Raw genomic sequence first — 18,337 nt, forward strand, 5'->3', positions numbered from 1 at the left:
ATATAAATACATACATACATACATACACACACATATTTATATATATATATATATATATATATATATACACACACATCCTTCTCTTGCCAATGTGTTCTCATTTTCACAGAGGGATCATCTAAATATGAAGTTTGAGGATTACGTAAGGTTAAGTCACACTTGCTCGCTGCTAAAAGCAAATGACTCTTCATGGCTGCTGTGCTGCAACTTTGACTTGGTTTACCTTTTCTAATGTCACTTCTCCACAGGAGAACATTTTATGGAAAAGCAATCTGAGTCGGCTGCTCTGAACGAGATGCATGAAATATAATGTAACACAAAATACACATTGTTCAAATAAAAAAAAGAACAAAAAAAGAAAAAAGAGAAAAAGGTTACCTTATAAAATTCAGATGTGTTTGTGGGAGAGAGTCTTCAGGTCGACCTGGATGGGATACATGAACACGTCTGCCTCAGCTGTATCTAGAAAACAAAAGAGACATGTCAGGATTATTTCACAGCTGTGAGGCTTTTCAGTGTAAAGTGCAATGATCACACATTGTTTCCAGCATCCAACTGTACGCACACATCAGTGTGTGTCGAACTGTGAGGGATCCACATGGACCACACTCCTGTGATGCAAACACATGAGTGCAAGGGAAGCGTGAGATTTACAAAGTTTGAACACATACTCTGCTAACTTACAGCACCCACATTGTACTCACACACACACACACACACACACACACACACACACACACACAGAGACACACACAGACACACACTTTGGAATTAACACTCAGTAAACAAGCCTACAATTCCCAAAGCAGCCGCAGACCCGGTAGACTCTTCCGCCCAGTGGCTTCCTTTTGGAGCTGACTCTCCAGAGCCCCCCCTGAGGAAAACAGCGCTTTGCCAGGGATGTCCAGGAACGTTAACTGTCGCCGCCTCTCCCTCCACGCTCAGACACTGACGGCTGTGATGGGAGTGCGCGGCGCTCCCACACTGAGGCAGGGTAATTGGCTAGAGATGATGGGCCATAAACATACATCACAGAGGCGGCGAAGCGCCAAGCAGATAGCTAACTAAGGCTCTCTTCCTGCTGCGCGGCTCTTGTTTGTCACACACATGCAGCCACACACACAGACACGCACTCATCATTGTCGCTCCTTCCTTTGATATTCATGCTCTTTGAACACGTGCACGGGCTCGTCGTTATTGCAACAGACAGAGCAAAACCCTGCCACTGCCTTCATTCAATCCATCACCATAAAAACCAAGACGGCACACTGTATATTCTGTGTGGACCTTTTTCCCTCATTTCCTTGGCATCACTGCCGTAACCCAGAGGATGCTGCTTCCTGCCATTATCATCCAGTAATATATAATAGGCACTACCCATTCAAAATGCATCATCACCATAACAGATAGGATGCCCTCTCCCTCACCATTACTACCACCACACAGTGGTGGATAATAGGCTATCCGTTCCTGCGGTGCTATCGCCACGGTGCAGACTTTGCTTCCATTACCATAGCACTTCTGTCATAATAAGCAGAGAGAGCCTTCCAGTCATGACCACAGCTCTGTGAGAGGAGGTCAGTCGTGTCAGACTGTTTGCTCACACGCTGGTAATTGGGAGAAATAAGGCTGGGCAAGGAAGTAGCACCAGAGCTCGCCTCTCTTCTCAGTGGTTCGCCGTGCGAGGCAGCCCTTTTTTGCTGTGATCCAGTCATGCCGCTGAGCCATTTGACGTGTTTAAAAAGAAAGAAAGAAAAAAAAAGCAAGGAAATAATAAGTGATGTGGGAAACAGTGCCAATTAATTTGGCTCACACAACTGCAGCTGTTTGCAGCAGCTCGTGATGCTCTATCATAATGGATATTTCCATAGATACAGTCTGCCCCACTCTGCATTCTCTAATACCGTGACATGGGATGAGGATTTCATCAATAAAATCCACTTCATTCATCTAATCCTCTTTCTTTTTCTGGGCTTTCCAGATTTAGTTTGACAGGTCTTGCATGGCCACTTTTTTTTTTTTTCTTTCTTTCCAGAGACGGGTGCCAACCTAAAGACCCCTTCACTCTCTCAGCAGACTGGAACTTCAAGGGGAAGAGTAAAACCGATGGTAGCGAGTGGGAGGGACAAGGGGGGGTCCAGGCGATGCGCTCATTATTCAGGAAGACACTCGAGGCCACAGGAAATAGCACACTTCATTTTTCTTGTCAAACTCCGGCTGGCTTAATGGCGTGTTCACAGCAAGTGGTGAGACAAAGGGATGGCGTGGCGAGGCGGAGACGTGGAGGGAGTGCCGATCAAGACGAAGGGCCATCGTCAAGGAGGCAGCTACCCTACATTCCTTACAACGGTAGACCACCTGAGTCGCTAAACCTGCTGAATACATTTCACCGGCAAATAAATACGTCTCATCTTTCAGGGAAGCAGACAGCAAGGATTGTACGACCAGCTTCCAAAGAGGAAAATGAAATATGGTCTCAATTATACTCTAACTGTAGAGAGGCACAGATGTTCCTATTGTTCCTCCCATTCCACATCCTCTTAAACCTTCCCTCATTACTGCCTTCATTACCGGTGCCATCGATACGGCATGTGGCTGCCAGAAAACCCTGGATGTATCCACAACTCATCATCAAAACACCAATTAATCATCTGCCCACCAATTACACAACACACCTTCCGCTGATTTCGAACACGGTGACACCTTTTCTACTTCATTTATACAGCAGCAGCAGCAGCTCCTGCGACTGAGGCTAACAGCGAGCTGCAGGCCATGCAAGGCAATCTCCTCCTGCTCTATATATCCACTGGACTGGAACTGTGTTTTGATCAGAGAGATGATGGGGCAGGTGTTCTGGTATGGCTTCATGTCAGTTAGGAGCCTCGTTCCACTGTGCTCCCATCTCCAGGCACGGCAGCGGGCTGCGGTGTCAGACAGCCTCCTTTGTTCGACTCCTAATTGGGGTAATTTATTGTCCTAACAGGCAGAGCAGCTGTGGCTTTACTGCGCAGCAACAATTAAATCCAGATGCTGGAATGAAAAGAACGTGACTTGGGGACCAATCACTAATGTCAACTCAGATCTCTGCGAGATGAATCTGACAAGCTGTGATGGGAGATTCTCCTCGACGCATTGCTTTCCCACTGATATTGAAGATATGCAATTTTGATGAGGATTCATGAAAAACAGTCACAACCAGATCTCAGACAGAATTTATGCATCATTTCTAATAATGGATGCAATTATCTGCCAAATTAAACATCGAAAGAAAAATCTGTGGGGACCCCCTGACAGCCTTGTGCCGGGACTTCAGCTGCAACGCAGTAATTCACAATCACAGCCACTGGACTAATATTGCTCTAGATTTGCTGTTGTTGTAGAACTTTTTCCCGACAAAATGGTTCTGACAGAGGATCAGGTGAATATGAGCAGAAGATCTGGGGAATACGGAGAGAAAGTGGGGAAAGAATTAGGCCGCTCGGAAGATTTCTCCAGGGCAGGGCTAACCCCGCCATACTGTGCTTGGCCCGCCTGCCTCTTCAGTCCGGGCTCTTTAGACGAAGAGCCCCGGGGACAGACAGAAATGTGAGTAACACAGAGGATGGAAGCAGCACGAGGTCACCACCTTGGGGCTGCAGCTCATGGAGAAACCGCAGATACACAGCGACTCCTTCGGCTTAAAATTCAATGAGACAACACTGGCAAGGTTTTTTTTTTCTTTTTTAAATGAAGCATTTGCCACTATTTATTCTCAACGGAAGGTGTCTGTAAATGTAATGTGCACACACCGTGACAACACAAACATCTCCATGACATATATTGCTGTAATTTTTTTTCCCATACCAGGATGTGCTGCTTTGAATCTACTGTCTATTTCATTTTAATTCACTAAGTGCTGTTAATGGCAACTGAAAGCGCAGTAGAGAATACTAAAGGAGAGGGTAGACAGGTTTCCTGCTGCTTGAAGACAGAAATGAGAAGATAACACTCAATCTGTATTAAAAATCTGTACAGGCTCAAAAACTGAGTGAGGCAAAGTTGCCGTGAATGACAGCGAAGAACAACATTGCATCAGCCTGTGTACTTGTTGTTATTGTAGTTAATATCTCATTAAATCTCAGTTTGGCAAATACATAAGTTTGATAATTAACCATGAATCATTAGATAAATAATACACACATTTGTGCATGTGTGAAAAAACAAACAAGCAAACAAAGAAAACAGATAACCGTTTGCTTGCTTGAATACCAACCACAGGCTACAAAGTAAATCCTCAATGTCAAGTAAAGTCAAATTTTATTTCTATAGCAACAAGCACAACAGATGTTATTTCAAGGCACTTTTCAAATAGAGCAGGTCTACACTGTACTCTTTACAACATTATTTTCCTACTTCCCAATTCCCACCATGAGCAAGCACTTGGTGACAGCGGGGAAGAAAAGCCTCCTTTATAAGAGGCAGAAACCTCAAGCACAACCGGACTCAGGGTGGTTGCTCCCTCTACTCCTGTGACACATGATCATTATAAATTTAGCAGCAGGTGTTGAACAGGGTCATGGGGGCTGTGGAACAGAGTAACAAATACTATCCACTGGCTCACCGGGATTTGTCGGGGTGCCCCCAATGACCGGCTGGACAATAAAAAGTTTTCGAGGTGTATGAGCATAGCACGCCGCCCAGATAGCAAAATGAAACTTCTGGCCCAGCGTACACTGTAGTTACATGGCCCGAGTCTGGCTTATATACAGCACGACTGTCAGATGCTACTTTCACATCTACGGTAGATTCTGGGTGTTATCCTCCGTTGTTGACTGACAGTTGGAAGATTTTGTGTGTGCGCCAGAATTGGCCCTAATGTAAAAATATCATCTGGCAATCAGGCTGCATATGGGCCAGACTTGGGCTGTGGAACTGGGGCGTATACTGGGCCAGAAGAAAGACGAGCATGTGGCCCAAGTATAAGCATGTATATCATTTTCTTTCTCTCTCTTCTCTTTCTTTTTAAAATATTAACTTTTATATTTATAAATAGATTATCAAGGCAGGTTTTGCACTCATCTTTACAATAATTATTACTATTCACTTGCTGCTGGACAGCGAACAAATATGGTGTGACTGTTGGAGGCAGATATATACAATGTAAAACTACTTGAATAGATGAGGTTATCACATTTGGACAGCACACTTATGCACTACTTATGTTTATGAAGTTTGCAAATTTTTTACGGTTTTACGGATACTGGTTTTATTCCATCTAAATGTTTGGGAACAAAAGCAGATTTTCCCGATTCAGTCACTCCATATTGCGACACTCTGTGTCAAAGACAGAATTCAAAGCGCAACATTAAAAGTCAGCGTTCACAACAGCTTTTGAAGAAAGTGCAGAATATTAGAGAATATACTCATGACACTGTATACAGTGTCAGTTATACAATACATTATCTCCCTCTACTCTTGTGACACAGACTCTTTATACAGTAGATTGAGGAGGTAAAGAAAGGTTGTGTGATGAGAGTTTGACACGACAGCGATAGAATTGTCTTCACACCTGGCATCAGTGAAGCACGCAGCACCTTGCTTGAACGACCCCCTCCACTGGAGATGAAAAATGGAAGAAGTTCATGGACTTGTACATCTCTGTCGTACCGTCCTCTATTAGAATTCACTCACGGCACGAAGCTCCTCTGAATCCCATTACTTTCCTCGCAGTGCACCTGACTTCAAACCCTGAAGACAATATAAAATACCTGTTTGCTGTAGCCTTGACAACAGGCGCTCTCCACCGCCTTCACTGTAACCCCCCCGCCTCCCCCATCCTCACTCTCTCAGAAGGAGTCGAAACTCTGCTCGAGAGCAAAGCGCCATAAGCGGCCCGACTGGATGGCAGGAAACCTTGGTGCTTTATGAGGATAAAGAGCTCTGACCCAATTAGCCGCCTTTGTTAAATAAAACTCCACTGGCCCTCATTTAAACCTCCCCCAATACCACCACCACCACCACCATCATCCTCCCCTGCTTGTGTTTTTACAGTACAAAGTGATTACAGATTTAATTAGCTGAGGACCTTGCTTCAGGGAGACTCCTAAATCCATATTGATATTTCTGCAGAGTTTGGAGATAGAGGCCTCGGCTCCGCGATGATGACTTATGAGAGAGGCTGCAGAAAAATATAATGAAAAGATGATTTGCAACTTTTCCCCACTCCTGTTTGCTTTTCCCCCTGAGGCTAATCATTTGGTTGCAGGATGATGCAGAGAATTATGCAGAGACCAAGGAGCTGATCAATGCTGTCTATAGACAGCTAGAGCCTTGGATTTAAATGGGCCTGCTGTCAAGAAAGCAGCTTTTTTTGGTTTTGACATGTGAAGAGGTTCTACTACTAGGCCACTAAAATTAATTAACTGTATCCATATTTTATTTATTTATTTATTTGACCTGACCACATGGTGAGAATGGAGGTGAAGTTAAAACTGGGGTAGGCAATCATTTTTGGGCATCAATGGGCAAAACTTCCATAATTGCATGTCAGCATATTGTAATTCAAGTGGTGTGAGAGAAAACTAGACCTCCTCTTGGCTCCGTTTTCAGACTTTAGAAAATCTAGTCTGTGACGGGAGACTTTGGTCAATCACAAGTCTTTTCAGAGAGAGAGCGCTCTTACTGGCTGTTCCACAAATGCAGATATGTGTGCACGTCCCTTCAGATGGACATGTGTCAATATCGGTGATAGCTGGAGAGAGGTTGTTCTACTTCTCCTGGACAGTTAGTTATTGAAGCATGTGAAGCAACATGCTATAAGAATTATCATTAGCTGTGGCTAAACAAGCTAACGTTAGCCTTTGTGAACATTTTGTGTGCAGCGTTGCGACAACAGATGCCAGCTGTTGCAATTCACAAACTATAACGAGAATCTTTCAGGACATGAACGTGTTGTTAATACGAACACTGCCCTCATCGGTCCTGGAAGATTCACATCTCCAGTAGCTACGACATTTCCAGTGCCTTCGGTACCTACAGTACTGTAAAAAAACATGTCCCATCACATTTCATAGTTTAAGCATCCCTTTGACATTTGTCTTGAAATTCATTTTGGTTTCTGATTCTGTCCTTTTTAAATTTTTTATTCTCAAGGATAACTAGTCCAGCTATGATGTTATGTAAAGATATTTGCAGTGCATCTACCGTTATGTTGGACAGCAGAAATTGTCCCAAACTGATTCTGGTGTCAAAAGGTCAAGGAATTCTTCCTAGAGCCACCATTATGAGTCGATATTTAAAAATAAACAAGCAGAATCCACAGTTAAGGAGGCAGAGATAGCAGTTTTAGATAACAGTTTTAGGAGAAGTGGATTTTTTAGTAAGAAGTCAGACTTTTTCCACTAGAACATTCTCTGTCTTGTTGATAGTACTGTTATCATCATAGCATCCTCTGAAATCATGCTGGGTACATTAAGTCCAGCTGAGTTCTCCAAGGGATGCCGAAAGACATTGTGCTAAAATATAGGAAGTCACGTCCCGCACCCAAGGTTGAATTTTCCATTAATTTCAAATTCAGATTGAGAGTGTTCCCATTACGCTGGGCGAAAGGAACCTTAAAGAGCAGACTGTAAAGCCCCATTTTCAACAGAACAGTGATAAAAGCTCAAATGAAAGCTTTTCAGCATGAATTGTTTTAGTTTTTCTTTTTTTCTTTTTTTTTTTTAAATCCCATTCTCTTAGGTATGAAAATGTAAAAGCAGCGTGCTGTAGTTTTCTTTTCATCATGACTGTACTGAGCATACAGTACGGTGTTGAATAGCAAAGCAGGGGAACTGTGAGGTAACGTGCTGGATGGAGCCAGAGAGGAAATGAAAATGAGGGTGGAGAGTATGGAGGTGTCAGAGCGGCTCTTCAAACTCCCGGCACGTACGATGAATATTTTACTACTGACACACAGGAGCTTCCCACCTCAAACTGCACCTCTGGAGACAGGCAAAAACAAAAAAACAGATGGATGGATGGATGCATGCATAGATAGATAGATAGATAGGTAGATAGATAGATAGATAGATAGATAGATAGATAGATAGATAAGATTAACCCCCCAACCCCCACACCCCCAAGACACACTCCCACCTTTAGCTTCACACCACATGGATACCTGTCTCAGCCTTCATCTCCCAGCCCTAAATTTCACAAGGCAGGGCTGACAGGAAGAGATCTCCACAGCTGACAGCACCAACGGGTGCTGTCTAAGAGCTCACCCACATCACACCAGCAGGTACCGCCCAGGAGCGACTGTTCTTAAACACTCAACACACCTGCTCATGCAAATTACTGTAGAGGCACCTTGCACACGCACACATGGAGAAAACGTGTGACAAAGCGTGTGCACCTGGTGGGGGAAACTGCCTTTTTGGTGCAGCGATAATGAAATTACCAGCAAACAACACTATGTGTCTACGGCCAAGGCAGCTCCAACGTTGTGCTTAGGTAGAGCAGCACTCTACCTTGTTCACCTCCTTAGTGTATCATGCTGGTGTGCAACGTTTGGTAATTAGCACTGAATGCAAAATACTGCTAAGGCTCAGGGAAATGTCATTAGTTTTGCAGGTATTTAGTCATAAAAAAATTTTATTTTGACCTGATGATGGCTCTAGATGAAAAATTTAAGGTCCCATATTTTATATTTTTCCTTTGTTTTATTTGAAGTGTTTATCTATAAGAATATATATCTGTGGTTTTAAGAACCAAAAACCATCTCAAAGTAGTTTTCCATCTCCTCTCAGGCTTCTCTCTGGAGCTCTAGCAGCAACAGGTCAGTGAGCCAATCATTCTGAGCCTCTCTTTTGATTGGCTGACTGTTTTGATTGATCAAATAAAGATATGGCAGATTTCAGGTTAACACTCAGAGAAACCAAGTCCTCCAAGGTTGGATGGTGGGTCCAGATGGGCTGGGCTTGGGGCATGACTGAGGGTGGTGACTGCTTTGCCGTGACATCACAAAGTAAAGGAAGTCCTGACAGCTCATTTTAAGGCTCAGTTTATACTTTCACAGTATTAATAAAGAACCTTGACCTGCTTCATAAAAAAAGACATGGAAATCTCACTTTATATGATATGGGACCAAAAATGTTGTTATCCATCCAATTTTTATTACGATATTTCAGTTTGGAAAAAGACTAACAAACCAACAGACTAACATCACTGGAGACACACCACAAATCATCACTTCTACTAAAGTTTTTGTGGACAACTTTTTAGATGCTTGCCAGACAACGTTGGGTGATCTGCCAATGCTGCTGGTACAGCAGACCAAGTTATCCATCACAATGAAAACTAGCCCTTTTGACTAGGAGCTCATGTTAATTCCCATTCAGCTATGACACACAATGTACATGGGTTCGAGCCACAATCTGCCTTTGCTCAGTGAAACCCCCCAAACACTGAGCTAATCACGCTCCGGTAATCGGATAACTCCACCTCTCCAGGGTGAAGCAATATTGAAAGCAAATACTGACCTTAATCAAATTTTTAGCATTTGAAGTGGCATATTTTGGAGTAACAAAGACAGATGACATGAGAGTCATCTTTTACTTCTTTTATCTGATTGTCTCAGTTACTTACTATACTGCAAAAATATTTTCTGCTGCAAAGGGAGCCAACACTGAAGCAAGACTGTGTTGTTAATATGATGCTCACAGAACAATGGTTAATTTCTAGCTTCAGAGGGAGCTCTTGGAATCCAATTTTCCCCTTGGGGAAGTTTATTAATTATATGCTTAAGATATATAATGGACTTCTATAAGTTCTATAAGTCTTCTTTTCACCTCCAACAGTAATGTGCATGCTGGGGCTATAAAAATGCACCATGCAGTCGAGTGTCCGAGGCATGTGTTGCAGTAAAAAGATGCTTTCTTTTTGGCAGCTTCCTGCTAAGTGCTACATACTGTTTTCAGGTTTGGCATAGTGCACTGATCAATACGTCCACATCAGATGAGCTGAGGTTTAGAAGGGCAGTGGAGGGAGGAGGGAACACTAAGGCGGTAAATCTGACCAGAAGCACTTACTTCCACTGCGTATCCTATGGGCCATTATTGGTGGGTGTGCTCACACATCAAAGAGGCAGGGGTCTTCCAGGCTAAAAAGGAATAAGAAACAAAGGACCATTAAATCACAGCGAGAGACCCTGCTTCGAGCAACACATGTGAACACACACTCTTAAACACTGCAGTATAAGGACTGTGAAGAGAGTTTAGGACCCAAGGAGAGAGACAGAGAGAGGAGAGGCAGAGAAAGGGAGCACGACATTGATTTTTCCCCCCCTCTGAAGTGCCAGTTCATCATTCTGTGAGACACACTCTATCGATCCCACGCCTTTAGTTTGTTTGTAATTTTGGGGGCTCAAAACCGTTCGCAAAGATAGATCCTCTTGCCTCCAAGATGAAGAATGGAGGGATCAAAGGATGTGTGGAGATGACCTCATTTTGCTAGGTGCTCTTCAGTCAGTTGGTTTTTGTTGGCCCCGTTTAAAAAGGGAGCTTTGGAGTGGGGAATCCAGTCAGCAGAGAGTTTATTATAATAATACAAAGACAGAGTCCTGCCGCAAGTTACCTTTTTGGCTTTTCTTTCTCTCCTTCCCCTTCAGTGTCCTCTGGTACAACGTGATCACAGACCAGCTGGGTTAGTCAACACAAGGATGCTGTGTGCAGTTTACTAAAAGCACATTACATAACTTTTGGACACTGAAGTTCATCCTTTAAGCAATTACCTCCTGCTGCCATTTGGAGCTAAAGCCGATGTACTAAGATGCCAAATGCAATTTTCACTAAAAACCTCTAATGCTCCTAAAAAAAAGTGGTTACTGAATTATTTCTTGTTACTTGACTTTTTCAAGCAAATAATCTGTGGTGAAGGATGCATCTGTGAAATCTTCTGCAAAAGCTTCCACTGTGAATTGAACCCAGACCTCTGGTTTAAATTCTGATTGCTGCTCCTGCAACCTGGGTGTCATTTATGTAGCTTTGCACATCACTTCTTTTTTTCAGAGTAAAACTTTTCACACATTTAAAGTAAGTACGGTGGGTGAATTCTAACAGGTCAAATCATTTTGAAACCTTCTACTCTCACAGATATTTACAACATACAGATTACACTGTTTTTACTTTTACTGTCTCTTCAGTCTGATAACCCTCTGAGTGTTTGTGTTTTGACCCGGTGGTCCAGTTTTTTGCATTGTCACTGCATCCACAGTTCTCAGTATAGAAGCTGCACAAGTTAGAAAAAAAAAGACTTTATACATTCCTGCTGCTGTAAGGGAACTATTTCAGGAGTCTGTTTTGTATCACAGGGTAGGGACAAAAAATATATATGGTTGCTCAGGATTGTTGGGATCATTGTATGGATTCAACATGCTTCAATGGAATAAATACTCTCCTGCACTGAGGGTTTTCCCTGCCAACATTATGCTGGTAAGGCGCATATTCATCGCAACCCATTTTCCACTGTGACCTCCATAGCTCAGAGGAAAATTCTCAACCTGAGAGACAACCACCCACATACAGCCTTACCTTAGCATCTTATCTGCACTGTGTCCAGTCTCCCACTCCCCCTCATATTCACAGCAATGGAGAGCAGTCACGTCAGGAAACCTTTAGAGATGCTAAGAGAATACTTCAAGGTCATCATGCTTCAGCATGCAGTACAGCCACTCCAGAAAAACATCCTTTATCCAGGTTCAATGAAATAAAAAATAAATAAATAAATAAATAAATAAAAGAAACCATCAGAAACCCACCCACTCACACTCACAAAAAAGATAAAATATCTGAAGCGGCCCAAGGAAACAATTACTCTAACATCCTAATATTCTCTACTGTTGTCCATGTCCAAAATTAAGCTTGGAGATTAATTTGTAATCAACATGTCAACACATTCCCACTCTTTCCCACTTGAATCTTTCCTTTATAGAATCAAAAACTTTCAGATATTTTAAATATTGGCGTAAAAAAACGCCAATCATTTGCATTTAACACCAACAACATTTGGCTGCACACTGATAGTTCCATGTTTGTTAGTATGCTAAAATATTAGCACGTCTATGTTTGCATGCTAACAAATGCCAGCATTCTAACCTTATCCATGTAAAGACAATGCCAAAGATCTCATCTACTAAAGGAAGAGCAGCTAATGTGTTATTTATGGAGTTTGGAGGTGAGTGCATATCAGTGCTTCCTTGCTGAAGTTATTCAAGATAACCACCCATGAAAGTGAAGAGAATTCCTTTTATTAAGGGTACACAACACAAAATGAACTAATACCGTCAGGAAAGGAACCGCACTAAAATGTATAATTTGTAATGCAAAAACAAAAACTTTAAAGGTAATCAAAATTTCTTTTTTTTTTAGAATGAAATGATCAGCATCGGAATATGTTCTTTTAAGCCAGGGGTCGGCAACCTTAAACACTCAAAGAGCCATTTGGACCCATTTCCCACAGAAAAAAAAACACCGGGAGCCACAAAACCCTTTTGACATCTAAAATGAAGATAACACTGCATATATTGTTTTTTACCTTTATGTTATGTATAAAAAAACTATAGTGTGTTGCATTTATGAAATCAATGAACTGCTGCAGAGAAAACGAAATTTTATTTCTGCTCGCAACAAAAACATTTTGAACTCTGAAAAAGAAGACGCTTGGTTGAAGGTTACTTTCAAATAAAATACTCAGTGTCTATTTGAGTTTTCCTCGTCAGCAGTGAAAGCAAATGAATCTGCCCACGTAGCATTAAACGTTATGTTTTCTTAAAAAACTTTTCTTTTCTTGGATTTATCCATGGCTGACCTACCGGGGGTCGAAAAACTCAATAAATCGCGTGCCGGCGGGTGTCCCACATCGGCGGTTGTGACACATATTTTGAGCGACAAAAAATTAAACATGTTTTATTTTAATGTTACAAGATCACCATAATCTTCAAATTTAGAATAAAATTTAAAATACTAATGCACTAAAATAAAATAAATTTAAATTAAATACGCAGCTGAGGGATGAAAGAGCCACATGCGGCTCCAGAGCCGCGGGTTGACGACCCCTGTTTTAAGCCCTTCACAGTGATTTACTAGCACTATACATTTACAACCTCTAAACAAACACTACAGTGGCTGATTCATGCAACCCTGGCTGATTTCATCCATATCTGCACACATTCATCTGGAGAAGGTTGACTAATCAATCATGTTGCATAGTGATCGGTTGCCTGCAGATTCTTGTGACTTTAGTTCCAAGGGTGAGAGCTTCTGTTTAAACAGAAGAAGACAAATCCATCTGGTGGTTTCTATTGAGCAACATTTCCGTTCTCTGTTCTGGGTTTGTTAGCTAGATGCGACATGTAGAATGAGATTGAGTCAACATATCCTCACAAAGCTGCAACGTCAAAGCTGTTGTCTCTTTCATCACCTCAGTCTCTCCCGAAAGCATGAAAAAATTTCCTGAAAATGGACTTATCACAAAATTAAAATGTTACATATCCATAAAAAGGATTATCTGTCAGACACTCAGGATAAGTGCCAATTGTTCAGAGACTGGAGATGTGGAGATCGTCCATTTGAACTGAGAGTTGAATCCTACAGATGCTCTTGCCATATTTTCTGCCCACAGGCAGTCTATCTGGGGTACTTCTTCATTTCCTTACTCCCCAGGTTTTTAAAATGTCATTTATGTCTAATGGCCATGCTCATTAGCTGCATCTGAAAAACACACTCTGGTCATTACCAGCTACATTTGCAGTCAGGCTTCATGCCGAATTTCTCTTGTTTGAGTCATCTGTCATAGCCCAGTTCTTTGGCAGTTGGCTCCACAAATGACGCAAAGTGCAAATCTTCTAATTATCTGCAAGTATCTTTATCTGCCTACATTGCTAGCGAATGTGTTTTGACAAGGCTGCTTTATCAGTGTAGCGAGAAACTCGATCTGAAACAACATCCATCATGTAGAGGCTGCCAAGGCCACATGGGGGGCTGTACAGGCAGCAGTGCGCTAAGAATTGCACTTTACCTTGGCATGATCCTCTTGTGTACAGGTAAAGTGGTAGATGCGAAGTACGTGCATGAAAGAGACAATAGCACTCAACTCTCTTTCATTATTTACTTGTACCACTGTCAGATATGGACAAATGTTACAAGAAAACTTTTGTATGCTGGGTAAAGATGTCCAAAGAAACCCCTTCAGAATCAAGAAGAACAAAAGTTAAGGAAGAACAGATCAAGAAGAACAGATCAAGAAGCAACAGATTCGCTTTTGTCATTGTCAGGTCTCCTTGGAATGGAAGAACAACTCACTATTTATACCCTAATACTGCAAAATAAAGAACTGCTTTGGAATCAGAGTGGTACACTTGTTTTTCCCCTTTTTTAAGATTCTGCATGTTTCTTTAGAGGAGTGTTGTGTGGGTGTGCAGCAGCCTGCCCAAGTAAGAAATAGAGAGAGAGGGAGAGTGGGTGGGGGAGAATGCTGGCTATCCTTTGTCAACTGCTCAGTGCCATTTAATGGCCTGTAAACCCCTTTGCTGGAGAAAGAACAGGCAATTAGCATACTGAGTGGATTACAAGATTGCTCTGACTCCTGGATTAATGTGTGCACTTAATCTTGCCTTTGCTAAGCGATTCTTGGATATACAGCTGTTCAAGGGGAACAAATTCAACCCACCCTCCAAAACATGACATGAAGAGGGATTTCTTCCATGACGGCATCGAAATTTAAGGATACCATAGTCAAAAGTATGTATTGTTAGGCTGAGTTGTTTGTTCTCTAATGAGCTTGTTCTGCGCTTAGTTTTATCATGATGTCACATCAGAAGGGAACCAAAGTGGCCCAGAGTGACCCACAAATACTCCTTGTTTCAGCCCTGAGTTCCACCGATGTGCCTCCTTCAGGTGGCCCACCTCAGGCAACATCATAAAGAATTAATCCTAATGATTAAATAAAACATTAATCATCAGAGAAAAAGAGCTGAATTTCCATTTATCACTGCAGATGTGATATATCTAATCATTGTAGCTATTGTTTAGGTAGGCCCTCAACTGCAAAATTAATTGAGCGCAAGACAACACATCACGACGTTGGTGTGATATCAACCCTTCTAGACCAGTCGCAACGACTACGAACCTCTCCTGGAGAAGAAGAAGACTGGATGAGATATACACATGTGGCATATGATTTTGTTGTTTTTCATGTCAGGAAGGCTAAATCCATTGTAGGAAATATATTTCATTTTTTTTCAACGGTTTCAGCAAGTAAAATGTTTTTAAGGTTGGGATTCGGACGATGTGAAATAGGAGAGCAATACTGAAGTGGATCTCATCTGTCACAATCACTGTCTTGACCCTAACGTTTATCATCTTAAATAAAACATTAAACAACAACAACAAAAAAACCTGAACTGAATTGTGAATGTTGACAAATGTGCTTGTTTTTCCACCAATATTTGCAATTCCCTATTTGCAATTCTAATGAAAGTCAACTGTTAAGCTCTCAAAAGGTTTTTCTTTCATTGCTCTATCTGCTTCAGAGGCTGAGTAATAAAGGTTTTAATAAATGTCACGTTTTTCAGAAAACCCTCAGGTTTTAAGAGGTTGTTGTCAAGCAATACTAAGGTTTTAGAACACTTTTTAAACGGGCTCTTAATTGGTTAAGGAAATAACAAGCCCTAACCCTTCAACTTGAGGAGGTGCCCATATTTGAGTTTTGCCCCTGTCCCTTAGAAAGGCTACACACACCACTGTGTACCAATGGCTGCTCCAGATCAACTTACTCTTACTAATCCCCTATTTTGTGTCCTTGAGCACAAAAGTCAAACATTTGGCAAGTCCCTGACGAACAACTGTGCCACACACTACACCATCTCCTAGACTGCTATCCTCTGACTCTCCCTACTCTATATGATAAGGTTGGGGCTGCACTCTGTATCTCCACAAACTGTGGCTTCTTCTGCTATCTCTGCCATCATTCCTGAATCACTATACCTATTCGCCGCCTTTGATATGATCTTTAATCCATGGCTCCCCACCTCACCCCCAAATCTTTCACCCAGAGTGCCAGCACAGTAATGAAAAGAGCTGATAACTTTGCATGACTATTGCTCAGTGCCGGGGCAGGACAGCTTAAAACGGCAACCTCAGCTTCATGTATAGCCCACATTCAGGGACACAAAAGTGTGCACCCTGAGCCAGATCAAATAGTGTCAAAACCAGACATTCACTCATTCACATTAGGCATTCACCAGAGAAACTCTTTACACTTCCAAATGCTGACGCTTGCTTCTAATATCTTGCAGGTGGTACCCATATGCCAATGAACCATCATGTTGTAAACAATTTTCAGAAACAGCTTAGGACAGCTTGTTTTCCTTGCTGAATCTGGGTGAAAATGGGCTCGGGAGCAATAACAGAATGCATCGCTCCCTTCCTTTAAATATCAACACAGATTACCATCTTTGCTGCAACACTGTGCCTCCTTCCTCATGGATGAAAGCCTTTCAGGATACACTCCTTCAAAATAAACTGAAGAGCTGATTTACTTCATTTTGTCAAAAGAAAACAGATGGTTGAGGCCTCAACTGTCCATTGAGATGAGTGCTCACTGTTCCAACAGCTAGGCCAGCATGCCTAAGCTACACTGGGCTTTTGCTGTATCACAAGCTTCACTCCTGAGTCATTTGTGGTAGCTCAAATGCTTAGAAATAGAGTGAGTGTAGGAATGAGAGAGAGAAAGAAAGCCTGGATCCCACGACACATTAAGAATGCGTTTTCTGCTTGGAAATCAATAATGTCTCTTTGCCTTGAAGATCGCCAGGAACACCATCGCTTTTAATTTATTCATCCATTCTTCTCAATGAACTCACTGTGGTGATCCAGTGTTTTCCATCCCATCAGCCCTCTGTCTCCCTCCCGGGACTACCTCCCGGGAGGTTCTTTTAACTTGTTAAGATCTCTTCTGCTCCTTTACCAATGGCATTTGTCTGAAAATAAGTGTACAGATTGAGCCCCGCAGCCTGAGACCCTGGAGTTGTCCATGCTGGACTGCATCACCAGCAATGGGCTTAGACAAGTTTATTTTTTCCTCATCAGAGCTTGATTTGATGTGCTGCACTGCATGATTATTTACTCCACGCACACACTCCAAGTCCTGCATCATGAAAATACCCAGTAGAGATGGGGAATTATTTCAGCCCACCCACTGCCCTCTGACTTCCCCTTGCGTCTCCCTCCAAGGTGCCCTGTGCCTCAGAAGGGTTCAAAGCACCACCTATTGCACACCAGAGACTTACTATGTCTATTCACTCCCCCTTAATTATCAACATCATCCATACACCGTGGGAGCATACAGGTTCTCAGACAGCTGCCATCAGGCCCTGGTCTCTCTCCAAAGAGTGAACTGAGGACATGAAACATCTTCAACACGTCACAGACAGCATCAAACCTCCAACTGTAAGCAGTTGCAAAAATTACAAATTGCAGTCGTAACTTTAGGGAATAAGTGCTTGTTGCCAGATGTAGTTTGGCTGTGGTAATATTTCCATCTCGATATGCTGCCAGATACAGCTGTCTGGTTCTTCAGTTTGAGCCACAGATGAATGAGATTTGTCTGCTAGTCCTTGTAGTTGGAAAGTTAAGATTCTTTCCATATTATATAAAGTGAGATTTCCATGTCTGTTTTGATTATAAAGAAAGTCTAGGTTCTATATTAATACTGTGAAAGTGTCAAAGCACTCAGAGAAACTGTCTATTAAAACAAGCCGTCGGGGCTTTTGTAATTTTGTGATGTCATAACAAAGTAGTCACCGCCCTCAGCCAAGCCTGGTCTACATGGACCCATTGTTTGGTATCTCTGAGCCACAGAGAGAAGCATGAGAGAAGAGATGTAAAACTACACTGAGATGCTTTTTGGTTCTTAAAACCACAAATATATCTTCCTCTGGATATCAACACTTCAAATAAAACACAGGAAAATAGTTAAATGTGGGGCCTTTAATTTCCTGATGACCAAATCATCTATTTGTGACTTTCTGGATTTTTTTTTTTTTTTTTTTTTTTGTAGAACTTGATAGGTTAATTAAACCTTTTTGTGAATGTATATGAGGGTGCATTGTGCTGGTTTACAGTCAGTGAGTCTAAAGAAGCATGTGAGAGTGTGGGTGCAGACTCGACTCACTTCTGCTGAGCGCAACAATAAAACATAGCTCAATGTGAAGCCCTCACTCAGCAACTTTAATGCTGGCACCGCGAACAAAGGGGTCAGAGCTTACAGTAATTTTTGTTCTCTCTACATCAATATATGATGCTTCACTGGGGGCAATAAG

At 42.1% G+C, this 18,337-nt stretch overlaps 1 protein-coding gene across 2 annotated transcripts in view; it reads right to left on the reverse strand.

Moving 5' to 3' along the window:
* Positions 1–18,337, reverse strand: part of LOC139605538 (alpha-1,3-mannosyl-glycoprotein 4-beta-N-acetylglucosaminyltransferase C-like) — a 103,389-nt gene that overhangs the window by 50,033 nt on the left and 35,019 nt on the right. For both annotated transcript variants that reach the window (XM_071457107.1, XM_071457098.1), the window contains 2 exons: positions 10,050–10,120; positions 379–462 (listed from right to left, as the gene is read on the reverse strand). The gene's annotated coding sequence lies outside the window, so the exon portion shown is untranslated. The remainder of the gene's footprint in view (positions 1–378; positions 463–10,049; positions 10,121–18,337) is intronic.

The sequence above is a fragment of the Trachinotus anak genome, unplaced genomic scaffold, assembly GCF_046630095.1.
Source record: "Trachinotus anak isolate AG129_WGS33_773 ecotype Australia unplaced genomic scaffold, CSIRO_AGI_Tana_v1 ptg000002l, whole genome shotgun sequence".
NCBI classification, from domain to species: domain Eukaryota; kingdom Metazoa; phylum Chordata; class Actinopteri; order Carangiformes; family Carangidae; genus Trachinotus; species Trachinotus anak.